This window comes from Lissotriton helveticus, chromosome 3_2 (genome assembly GCF_964261635.1).
Source record: "Lissotriton helveticus chromosome 3_2, aLisHel1.1, whole genome shotgun sequence".
In the NCBI taxonomy this organism is placed as follows: domain Eukaryota; kingdom Metazoa; phylum Chordata; class Amphibia; order Caudata; family Salamandridae; genus Lissotriton; species Lissotriton helveticus.
Window position 1 is genome coordinate 8,114,406 of NC_136062.1, and position 13,008 is coordinate 8,127,413.

The following is a 13,008-nucleotide window of genomic DNA, read 5'->3' on the forward strand; positions in this document are numbered from 1 at the left end:
GGTGGGGTGCGATGACAGCGTCGGCTTTGTTGAAGACGTGGTGAGGGCAGGGGTCGGTTGGAGATCCGGAGTGGATTGAGTTCATCATATGGATGGTGTCTTCGGCGGTGGTGGTCGGGGTCCAGGCGTGGACGGTGGTGGTGGGGGGCGTTGGTGCGGTCCTGGGGTGCGTAGTTTGTGTGTGAAGCTGTTGTGTATGTCTGCGATCTTGTTGTGGAAGTAGGAGGCGAGGGAGTTGCAGAGGTCTTGAGATGGGGTGATGTCGTTGGTTCCGGCTTTGGGGTTGGAGAGCTCTTTGACGATGTTGAAGAGTTCCTTGCTGTTGTGTGCGTTGTTGTCCAGTTGTGCCTTGAATGCAGTTTTCTTGGTGGCATGGATCAGTTGGTGGTGTTTTCGGGTGGCAAGCTTGAGGGTGGTCATGTTGTCTGGTGTTGGGTCTTTGCGCCATGCTTTCTCGAGGGCTCGGCAGTTCTTCTTGGAGCTCTTGAGTTCGTCGGTGAACCAGGATGCTTTCTTGCTGCCGGGTCTGCTGGGACGGGTCCTCAGTGGGGCGAGGTCGTCTGCGCAGTTGCTGATCCACTTCGCGAGGTTGTTGGCGGCCTGGCTAGGGTTCGCTGAGCTGGTGGGAGGGTGCTGGCTCAGGGATGCGGCGAGCTGGTCAGCTGTGATCTTGCTCCAGCTCCTGCGAGGAACCTGTTGCTGGTGGGTTGTGGTTCTTCTGAAGCTGAAGTGGACGCAGCTGTGGTCCGTCCAGTGGAGTCCGGTGGCGTGGCTGTAGACTATGTCCTTGCTGGATGAGAAGACGGCGTCGAGCGTGTGTCCGGCGCAGTGTGTGGGGGTGGTCACCAGCTGCTTGAGACCGAGGTTGGTGAGGTTGTCCAGCAGGGTGGTGGTGTTGCGGTCGTTGTTGTTCTCCAGGTGGAAGTTGAGGTCCCCATGGAGGATGTAGTCAGAGGAGGGGAGGGCGTGTGCGGGCTGATGAAGTCAGCGATGTCTTCGCTGAATTGTATGCGAGGTCCCGGGGGTCTGTAGATGAGGGTGCCTCTGAGTGTGGTCTTGGGTCTGTGTGGATCTGGAAGTGCAGGTGTTCGGCGGTTGTAAGGGTGTCGTCGGTGTTGGTCGTGATGCGAATGGTGTTCCTGTGGATGATGGCGATGCCTCCTCCCGTCTGGTTGGCACGGTCCCTCCGGGAGATCTTGTAACCATCCGGGATGGCGATGGCGATGTCGGGTGCTGAGGATGCGTTCATCCAGGTTTCCGTGAGGAAGGCGATGTCTGGAGAAGTGGTGTCGAGGAGGTTCCAGAGTTCGATGGCGTGTCTGTGGACAGAGCGGGTGTTGAGCAGGATGCACTTCAGGTGGTTGCTGCTGGTGTTCAGCTTGTTGGGTGCTGGTGTAGTGCAGGTCCGGTTGCAGGTGAACTTGCAGGAGTGGCAGCTGAAGGGTCCGTGGGTGCGTCTCGGAGTGGCTCGGTGGCATCCCGGGGATCGGCCGGTGTTGAGTGCGTTGAGTTCGGTGGCGTCGTAGGTCCGGCGGATGGGCTGGTGTCTGCGGGGGCCAGGGGTCCTGGCGCTGGGCGTGGTCCTGGCGCGGACAGGCGCAGACGGGCTTACCTTTGGCATGCCTTTGGCGCACAATCGGCGCGCCCGCTGCGCGTCAACGCTGCGCGTGCGCACGGTCGCCATTTATGGCGAAGTGCGAGGGAGGGAGGAGCAGCTGGGAGGCGGGAGCGGGGAGGGCACAGAAAGGAAAGGGGGCGTGTCCGATCTCATGGCGGCGGGAAGCGGGGAGCGGGGCGGGAGGGCACAGGGGGCAACAATGGGGACAAACAGCACAGGGGGGCCCACAGAAAGCGAGAAAAAGGGGCAAAAAAGCCTAAATTAGGCAACCAGGCAACAGAAATAACTCAGCAGACACAGACCGCAGGAGACCACGCCGAGCGAGGCAGGGGGCGTGGTCAGCCGGCAGCAGGCAGGCTCAGCGAGGCAGGCGGGGAGCACACGCTACAGCTGGTGGCCGTGCGGCGCGGGGGTGTCCTAGGAATAGGTCACACTCACCTGCGCCGCACGGTCGCCATTTATGGCCAAGTGCGAGGGAGGTAGGAGCAGCTGGGAGGCGGGAGCGGGGAGGGCACAGAAAGAAAAGGGGGCGTGTCCAATCTCACGGCGGCGGGAAGCGGGGAGCGGGGCGGGAAGGCACAGGGGGCAACAATGGGGACAACCAGCACAGGGGGGCCCACAGAAAGCGAGAAAAAGGGGCAAAAAGCCTAAATTAGGCAACCAGGCAACAGAAATAACTCAGCAGACACAGACCGCAGGAGACCACGCCGAGCGAGGCAGGGGGCGTGGTCAGCCTGCAGCAGGCAAGCTCAGCGAGGCAGGCGGGGAGCACACGCTACAGCTGGTGGCCGTGCGGCGCGGGGGGTGTCCTAGGAATAGGTCACACTCACCTGCGCCGCACGGTCGCCATTTATGGCCAAGTGCGAGGGAGGGAGGAGCAGCTGGGAGGCGGGAGCGGGGAGGGCACAGAAAGAAAAGGGGGCATGTCCGATCTCACGGTGGCGAGAAGCGGCGAGCGGGGCGGGAGGGCACAGGGGGCAACAATGGGGACAAACAGCACAGGGGGGCCCACAGAAAGCGAGAAAAAGGGGCAAAAAAGCCTAAATTAGGCAACCAGGCAACAGAAATAACTCAGCAGACACAGACCGCAGGAGACCACGCCGAGCAAGGCAGGGGGCGTGGTCAGCCGGCAGCAGGCAGGCTCAGCGAGGCAGGCGGGGAGCACACGCTACAGCTGGTGGCCGTGCGGCACGGGGGTGTCCTAGGAATAGGTCACCAGTGTGCCTCAACAGCCCCTCGGCCGTTATTTTGGGCATCGGTAAGTTCGTTAACAAAGACAGGGGCCGCCTCTCTCATTGGCATAGCTGTTTCTAGAGGTGTGTTGGAAAAAGCGGTCATATCACGGTAAGCCATTAAAGCAGACATAGCGCCAAACATCCCCTCTCCCTGAACATCGCCTCTTCTTATTTGTGACCTAAGGTCCATTAATCCGGTGGGTATCTGCATAAGCGCATTCTCGAATGTTTGCATGACCAGCGTACACATGTATTCAGCCCAGGTGGTCTGCTCCATAATCGTCCACTGGAAAAAGGTGGACCATTTGTCTTTAAACGCATAAATATTCCCAATATTTATCTAACATTCACACTGTTGCTTCTGTAGGTCATTTTCTCAAAGGGACGAAAAGCTGACTGCAGAGCACAAGGAGGCCAGTCGGGGGGAATTCAACAATTTATATAAATCCTGCTTAACTGTAGACCACGGGGAAGTAGGAAAAGGGCGGGTAGGGGTAAAGCCGCAGGGTTTGGTCGGATGGAGACTTGTTGTCATTTCCGCAGCGAGGACAGGGTTAGTGGGCGTGGTCGGTGTCATAGGAAAAATCAGGAGGGTTGGTGTGACAGGGAGAACAGTAGGAGGGGCAGTGGGGGCAGGAGTGGGCGGTGGTGGGGGGACATGCAGGGTGTGAGGCATCAGGGCAGGGTACATTGGAGCATGTGCAGGAGGGCTTTCTAGCATGGTATCAAGCAAGGAATCTCCTTCTTCTCCCCTTCCATATGCCCCTTTCCTTTCTCCTCACGAGCTGGATAACATTTTTGTACCCGGGCCCCATGCGCCCTATTGGCTATTTCTATTGATTTTGTCATTTGAATTTGTAAATTTTCTCTGGCGTGGTTGGCCATTGACATACGTTCTTGTTTTCTTTCTTGAGCCTTCTGCTTTCTAGCTCTCTGCTCTATCTCTTTCCTCCAAAATCAGACAGATTCAAACATAGACGGGTGCGTTTTTCTTTTCATTATTTGTTCCTCTAAGTTGGCGAGAACTTGGGAATTAAAGGAGCCATAAAGTGGCCACTGTAATTCCGCATTACTTTGTTCCGTATATTTTACCCAGAATGAGGAAAACATTATGGCAGAAGGGCCATGTTTAACATACATCGTATGGCCAGGGTCCCTTCTGGAGGAAGAGGACAAGCCGCCCCAGCTGGGAGTCCTACGTACACATACAACAACATAATTTCTTGAACCTACTACTGACTGGCATGCTTGTAAAAAGATAACAGACACCAGCGGGTTTTAAAAACTCACCTCGCTTGCTTGGATTTTGCAATAGTCAATAACAGCAGAAACATACAGACTTGGTGGGTGGTCAGTCCACCCTTACCTTACAGGGGTAGTTCTCCTCTGCAGACGTTGGGCTGTGTCTTGCTCCCTAAGTTATTTGCTAGCGAGGACACGGTCATGTGGCCTAGACCGGGTGGGGAGGAACAGCGGGCGAGTCGTTCGGCTTACCGGATTGCAAGAATCCCTCGGGTAGGGCACCTCCGTCGGAGTCTCTCAGTGCACCTCCTCACATCCATCGGGCCTGACCTTCGTACTCATGGAGTCCCTGTTCAGGCGCAATTTGAAGAACCGGAATAACCCACTTACTGGGTCTCCGCGGCGGGGGAACCGCCCAAGTCTTCCATACCCTTCATACATAGTAAAAGGAGACACAGGAGTTTTCGTCTGCAGGAGGAACCCAGATTTATTCAAATAGCCCGGGCTATGGAACAGAGTCCCAAGCTTGTTAGAAACAAGACAGAGGAGGCTGCTCCTTTACTCCGCAGTTTACAAGCCTTTTATACTTTTTCATTCCAGTGTTTTGGCTGTTAGTCCATTGTTCAATCAGGGCAGTGTTTGCAGTTGATAACCAGATCCAGAAGTTGTTTGTAGTTGGTGACCTGGTCAAGGCTTGGTACTCAAATCATTGTTCACTCAGCTTGATCAAAGCCCGGTCATTCAGGTCATTGTTCGATCAGCTTGATCAAAGCTCGGTCATTCAAACCATTGTCCAATCACCCTGATCAAGGCCCAGCAGTCAGACCATTGTCCAGATAACCTGATCACGGTGTCAAGGATGTTTACCAGGCAGGGAGCAGGAGATGGAAAACAAATCATTTACACAGGGCGTGAGTGTCTCATGGCTTTCTGTCAAACTGCAAAGAACAGGGGGGGTTGGGTGTGCGACAGTTCCTGGGCAGAAATGCAGGCTGCAAGATGGTTTTTGTCGTGTCAGTTAGAATTTCCTTAGGCATCAGCAGAAACGACCAGGTGGGTCGTGTGGAAGTGTTTGACATGAAATGGCAATGAAAAAACAATGGAGTCCCGGTACAAATAATGCCAATCAGAAGAACACTTTTCCTCAGAAGAGCAGAGATTATTTAGGGGTGTAGTGTCATCTTCGTTTGGGCCGTAGTAGCTGGCCAGCATGTCAAAAGTAGCACCCCTTTTTAGGTCTCGCCTACGCAGCGCACATGCGCTGCAACGGCAAAAAGACCTTTTCCGATCGCTTTGGCTTTTCAGCCAAGCACGTGCACGTGTTCCATTGCCTTCAATGGTAACGCGTGCACGTCAGGAGATTCACTTGCGGGAGCAAGCACCACCATATGGTAGCAATTATCGCTCCCGCAAGTGAATCGCGCAGCCCAACCCTCCACCATCCCCCCCCTGCTGCCGCACGAGCGGTTGTTCTCTAATCCTTTCATTACACATGCCCCTCTGGAGACAGGGCTGGTAGCACGCAGACACCCCCACCACAAACAAGGTGCTCACAAACACGGAGAAGCAAGGCAGGCCACCATGCCCCCTCCCCCCTGCTGCAGCGCGAGCACTTTTCTCTAATCCTTTCATCAAACAAGGTTCACACAAACAGGGAGAAGCAAGGAATGCCGAACACCCGAAACAAGGACACCTAGCTGGGATAAACATGCGCGCTACCTCGGGTCCAGCAGACCGGGAAGGGGCTGCAGCTGCTCCGCTCCATGCAGATGGCGCCTGCCGACTGCTGCACCATTGGCACCGGGCGGAGGGGCGCGGCCGGCTTGGGGCTCCCCTTGGGCGTGGACGGCCGCGGCTCAGTAGGATCGCATCTAGGCACACCACCGCCTGCAGCAGGAAACGCAACGACCTTGGCGGACCCCAGCGGCCGCTGCCGCCTCCTCCTTCTCAGCGGGCTCCAGGGGAGGGGTCAAGGCGGGCTCCGGCACCGAGCGGCGGGGCGACCAGTGGACCGGGACTGGCTGCCTCGTGCCGCTTGAGGAGGGAGGAAGAGGCAGCGCTGGAAATTAGCAGGCACCTTATTAATATGCTAATCTCACCCCTCTGCCTACCTGCCTCTGTTTACAAGACCCGAGGGGCAGCCACAAACCGGCTTGATTGCAAACCGAGCCAGGGCTGGCTGGCATCGGGGAGGGGGCAGTGAGCCACGGGCAGCACCACCCGTGGTCTGGACATCAGCGCTTAACAATGGCTGCAGCACCAGAGGCAGGAATTCCACGTCACGCAGGTGCAGCACACCTGCCACCTCTACCATGCATGTGTGTACTAAAAACTAAGTCCACTCGCTTATTTTTATCAAATGCAGGTAGCGAATAATATTATGCTGAACCAGTTTCTTTTCCACATATTTGCCCTTAATGCACACACACAGTATTAGCCACAACATGAGAATTCACACAGCATCATTCCTAATAACTCAGGAAAAGTTAAGTGAAAGTGAATACATATATTATAGCACAACCACGAGAGCAAGGTAGAGAGTGCACGTCCAAACATGCAAACACATCTGATTCAGGTCGGAGGGCTTTAATCTCCCTCTATTCTCCTTCCAAATGTCTGACTGTTCCCAATATGAACTTTACCTAAGACATCGCAAGGATGTTTTTGCCTCTGTAACCAAGTGATTAGTTATAGCAATGTGCAACACTGCCAGTTTCATCATTTTCTAACAAGAAAATTGTGTGTTCCTTGGCACATCAGTGTATTTTTCTATGTTCAAGTTTCTTTACCAGTAAAAAGTACAGTGAAATAAAGAGAGTGAGTGTGTATCTAAAAAACTAAATATGTTCCAGTTAGGTATGGTAATAAGAAATTAGCTGATGTTAAAACAAAAAACAACAATAGTAAAAACAAAGGATTAATTGGTGTTACAGTTAGATGTTGAAATGAGATAATAACTAACTTTAAAAACCGAAACAAACCTGAAATTCACCAGTTATTGTTAGCAGAGCTAATTATAACTTGTGTCTCGTTGTGCACTGCTTATGTCCTCACATGTTACCTCATTCAGAACATGTTAAATGACATCACTCATTACACCATCCGGTCACTGTACCAGCAGTCTACAGGGTTTGTGGACTTGGACGTAATTCAAAATACTACTTTAATTTGTTTTACACATAATCTTTGCACTATTTCTTCTACTTGTATACAGCCTTACACTGTTTCTTCTGCTTGTATACAGCCATTCCAAGATTGCCAAACAATTGTTTTTCTCATCTCCAAGCTCACTCATCCTTGTTGACAACTTCCGCATTCCCTTCAGATCTCCTTTTAAGGTGCATGCATGGGGTGTCAATCCAGACGTCTTCTATGTTCTGTTGTTAGGTGTTTGTGTCCCCGCAGAGTTGGGGTTATCTGGTATGTGCTTGTGACTATCATTAACAAAAGGAGGGATCAAAGGGCTTTTAGGGAAGTCCAGCATACAGAGCCCAAAATACAGTTCACAAAAAAGAGTATGCTGTTCCTCAAGGGTTTCCATAGTAACTGAGGAGATAAAAAGGTATGCATGGAAATGCATACCGAAAGGACAGTCATACCCGTCACCTTACATCAATAATGTGGATCCTTAGGGAAATTCCCTTTTCGGAACTAGGGCCCTCACACATCCAGCAAGCTAGGTGTCATGCTTCATCATTGGGCCTGCTCCTCGTTGGGTTGGCGCTGCAACGCCCAACAGGCTCCCAATGAGGGGCTCTTTGGCGGAGATCTTTTGTTCCTTGCCAATCGGTGCGGTGTGAGTGAGGGGCCTAGAAAATGTAGGTGTGTGTGAACGAGTGAAAGGTAAAACAGGTTAGGTAACCAAATATAGTTTATTAGACTCTTGTTCCTACCTGATTAAAAACAACAGGAGAGGCGGCTTTGTCTGACACAATGAGTCAGAACAAAGTGACACTCTACTCCAGTAGGTCAACATGTTTCTTGCCTTAACAGCTCCACCGGGTCTATGGCAATTCATCAGGACCAAAAATATACTGTGAAACTACCTACACACCGTGGTTAATGTGAAAAACTACCTACCACTTCAAGGATTGCTGCTGATTAGATACCCTTATGCATGTTCTGAAAAAGAAAGGGTAACAGCGTATACATAAATGTCGGAGCATACTGGCATTTAATATCTCTCTCATATTGTCATGGTTACTAAAAGAAAGGAAACCCTAAATAATTCAAAGGGAGAAGTTCCCTTTGACATAATAATTATTAGTTAAAATTGATGTGCGTAATGCAACTTGTGCGCAAAAGCTAAATACATTGTCTCCTTAATGAATATAAACTCACCAATTACATTTAAAATGCCTCGCCTCAAATGATATCCGGCGGGCTCAGACACCAGCAGGTTCTGCATCCTGGAAAATATATATGATTTAAATGGATGAATGAACCACAACTCCCAAAAATTGGGAGGACACTCCAACCAACAAGGTTTTTTTTTTATTTCAAAAGAATTTTATTGTTATAAAGAAGCAAATGAAGATACAGATTGTAAGTAAAAGTGATACAATTGATAACAGATGAGTAGCAATCAGAAGCTGACAATCAAAAATGAGTCGTAGCAAATACATCCAAAGATAGAAGCAGTCTGCCAAAAATAGAAAAATGAATTAATTAATATAAATTAATATCTTAGGCAGAGTCCACCACCAAAAGTATCACTATCAGCTGGTATAATCAGGGGAAGAGAGGACAGGAAAGAAGAAAGAAGAAAGAATGAGAAAGAAGAGGGAAAGAGTGGAAAAAGAGATAGAAGACAGATAAGGAGGAGAAGAAAGAAAGAGAGAAGGATTTCCAACGAACAAACCCGACAAACAAGACGTCATTCATCCAGACAAATCGAAGGGATATTGGTCAACCAACCCCCTGGACGACAACTCCATATAGGTATCCAGAGCAGTCCAAACCCCACTAGCAATAGATGGAGACAGGTGAGCATGATCGACCGAGGTATGAGCACTTCGTAAAAAGGAAACCCAAGCCCACCAAGTATGATAAGAAACAGAGGAAAAGGATTTCCAGTCCATAAGAATTACTTTCACTGCAATAGTCAATAGGAGATCCAACAGCTGTAATTCCAATGGATCCAAGGGGAGAGGGGTTGGAGCAGCTAATGGACCTAATAAAATTTATGGGAAAGAGAGTGGGAACCTAATATCAAAAATGAGCATGAGGTGTTTGTGAATGAGGTCCCAAAAGGGTTGAAGGAGGGAGCATTCAAAAAACATATGCGGAAAGTCACCTGGCAATAAACCACAGCTCCAACATAGGTTATCGTCTTTGAGATGGAGCGAATGTAAACGAACAGGAGTCCAATGAAGAAGGTTGACAGAGAAAAATTTAGATTGCATTAACGATGGGGCGATTTTATTGCGAAGGGAAAGTTTACCAATCAACTGCCAAGTGTCTGAAGAAATATGGTCAGTAAGACCATGCTCAAAATGGTGCAACCATTTTGTTTGAGCAACTGTCTGCGTAGGCAGTGAAACAGTTGATAAAAATTTATAGATTTTAGAGGCTACATGACCAGATTTAGTCCATATGTGAAAGAGAGTAATCGTAGGAGAAGTAGGATGAAGACGCACCTTAGCCAGCGCTACTTTGATTTTGAGAAAAGTATAAAAATCTAAATTAGTTAAAGAATATTGTTGAGCTAAGGAGGAAAAAGGTAGTGGCTCATTGTTAGAGCCATAAAGATGTTTAACAAGCGAGATCCCCTTAGCAGCCCAATAAGATATCAGAGAGGGATCAATATTAATTTTAATTTTAGAATTCCGCCAAATAGACGACCACCTAGATTTGTGAAGTGGAATCGCCACTTTCTTGTCTACCTTCCGAATCGCAGCAAGAGTATCCAGAATAATAGAGCGGGAAAAAGGGATGGACAAGGTAGACGCAGTGCAAAAGGAAGCAGTCGGTAATGGAGAGGCCAACTCCTGTTCTATTAACAACCAGGAAGGAATATGAATAGGGGGGGAAGAGAACCATAGAGCACCTTGAGACGCCAAAAAGGCAGTTTGGTACTTCTCCCAATCAGGAAGATTGCATCCTCCCATATCATAAGGCTTCCGCAAGAATTTATAGGAAATTCTAGCTCGTTTATCATTCCATAAAAATTTAGAGGTTAGAACATCAATTTCATGAAAGAAGGAATCCGATAGCTTCACCGGGAGCATAGAGGATACAAAGTTAACAATAGGTGTAATCATCATTTTGAGGGTCTGAAGGCGACCCCACCAGGAGATGTGTTTCGGGGACCAAGTGTCCAAAAGACGACGTACTTTAAGAATAGTCTGGGTTTCATTATAGGCAATTGTAGCATATAAGGTCGAACAAAAATAGATACCCAAGTATTTTAATTGTTTAGACTGCCATTTAAAACCAGCAGGACCCATATGCGTAGAGAAACAGTAGGCATTTAAGGGGAACATCTCAGTCTTATCCCTATTTAAGGTGTATCCTGAAACCTTCGAAAAAAGGGAAATCGTATCCGAGATAGCAGGAATAGCCAAGGCAATATCATCTGAAAAAATGAGGACATCATCCGCGTACGCAGCAGTTTTAATACGATGAGGACCAAAAGAAAAACCTTTGATGTCTGGGTGTAGCTCAATCAATCTGAGGAGAGGGTCAATGGACAATAAAAACAAAAGTGGAGATAAAGGACAACCCTGTCGAGTGCCTTGGCGAAGATTAAAAAAGGACGACGTAGCACCGTTGACTCTTATGTTAGCTCTAGGTTGAGAGTATAGAGCCATGACCATATTAATAAAGGAGTCACCAAGATTATGTGCACACAAGACAGCACGAAGAAAAGGCCAAGAAACCTTGTCAAAGGCTTTTTCAGCATCAAGAGCTAAGGCCGCGGCTGGGAGATGAGAACGTTTAGCTGATCCGAGAATATGGCAAAATGTACGTATATTATCACGCGCAAGACGGCCCTTTACGAAACCCGTTTGAGAGGGATGTACCAGTTTAGGAATGAAGGATTCTAATCTCTTGGCTAAGATTTTAGCAAAAATTTTAGCCTCCATGTTAAGAAGGGAAATAGGACGGAAGTTTTTTGGATCTGAATGATCCTTTCCCTCTTTTGGAATTACTACAATGGTAGCATCAGCCGCCGTGCCAGAAACAGACCCATCCTTCATAAAAGCATCAAAGACCGATTGAAGTTTGGGAACAATCACTGGAAGAAAAGTCTTATAAAACAGAATAGGGTAACCATCAGGCCCTGGAGCTTTGCCAGAACGAGTGGCTTTAATTGCGGCAATAATTTCTTCAGGAGTAATCGGACCATTTAAAAAATTGCTATCTTCCCCGGATACCGACTGCACCGGGACAGATTTCAAGAAGTCCTGACACTGCTCAAAAGAGGCCTGATTAGAAGGGGTATATAAAGTATTGTAGAAATCACGAAAGACTTCAAGAATTTCCTCAGTCTGAAATTTTTTAGAACCAAGGTGATCGTTAATAGAAGAGATTTGAGAAGACTTAAAGGAAGAATCCTGAAATTTTAATGTAGCCGCGAGAATTTTCCCAGCCCGATTTTTTAACAACAGCCTTTTAGATTTCTGAGCCTGAACCCCAATATGGGCTCTTTTGGTAACTATAGTGTTATATGTGTACTTTAATTGCTTGATGGACTGTAAGCAAGATTTATCCTTAGACTGTCTAAAGGTAGATTCCAGCTTTTTTATTTCCGTTGCCAGATCTGTAAGTTCTTTTTTAATAGCAGCATTTCTCCTTGACATACATTTAATGACCTGGCCACGGAAAGTACATTTAAACGAATCCCAAAGGACAATTGGGGAAGAAACTGAGCCTTCATTCTCAAGGAAAAAGGTTTCGATTGCACTAGAGAACTCATCAATCTGGGCAATATCATGCAAAATTTCTGTATTTAATCTCCAGGAGCGAGCTCTTGATTTAGGGGCAAAGGACAACAATGTAAAAGTAACCGCGGCATGATCAGAAATCAGAATAGGATGAATAAGCGGAGAGGAGGAAGACGAAACAAGAGAGGAGTGAACCAATAAATAATCAATACGAGAAAAGGTAGAATGAGGTGAAGAAAAGAAGGAAAAATCACTACCAGTGGGGTTGTGAAGACGCCACACATCCTGAAGATGAGTAATGGAACACATGTTAAGCATTTGTTTATGGGATTTTGGAGGTCGAAATTGAAAAGCTGAATTCCTATCTAGAATGGGATCCATTGGTAAATTAAAATCCCCACCAACCATAAGATTCCCAGAATGAGGTGTGTCATTTAATTTTTTGGTAACCGTTTTCCAAAAGGACGGATCATCCTTGTTAGGGGCGTAAATATTCATAACGTAAAGATCAGCATTACCATCAGACAACTTAGTTAATAGCCAACGACCCTCAGTATCGTGATCAGGAGAGACTATGGATAAACTGGAATTTTTGGAAATTAAAGTAATGACTCCATTCCTTTTGCCACAAGCATCGGAACAGACAACATCTGAAACCCATTCCTTCTTCAGGAATAGCGCCTCTCTGGTAGAAATCTTTGTTTCCTGAAAAAGGACTAGATCCGAGGAGAGAGATTTGCAATAATCTAAGATTTTTGACCGTTTCACTGGATGATTTAAACCCTTAACATTAAGGGACAACACATTCAAGCCCGGCATAGACAGAAATTGAAAAAAATAACATAATCCATAGATGGCAAACACAAAACAAGCAGCACGAATACAAGCATCCAGACTTCAAACATTAACGTCGCAGAGGGAGAGTCCATGAGGGAAATCCGAAAGAAGAAAAGAGACAAGAGAGGAGAAGAAAGAAGAGAGAAAAGAAACAGCAGGAGAGGTCTGAAAAAGACCAAATTCATAC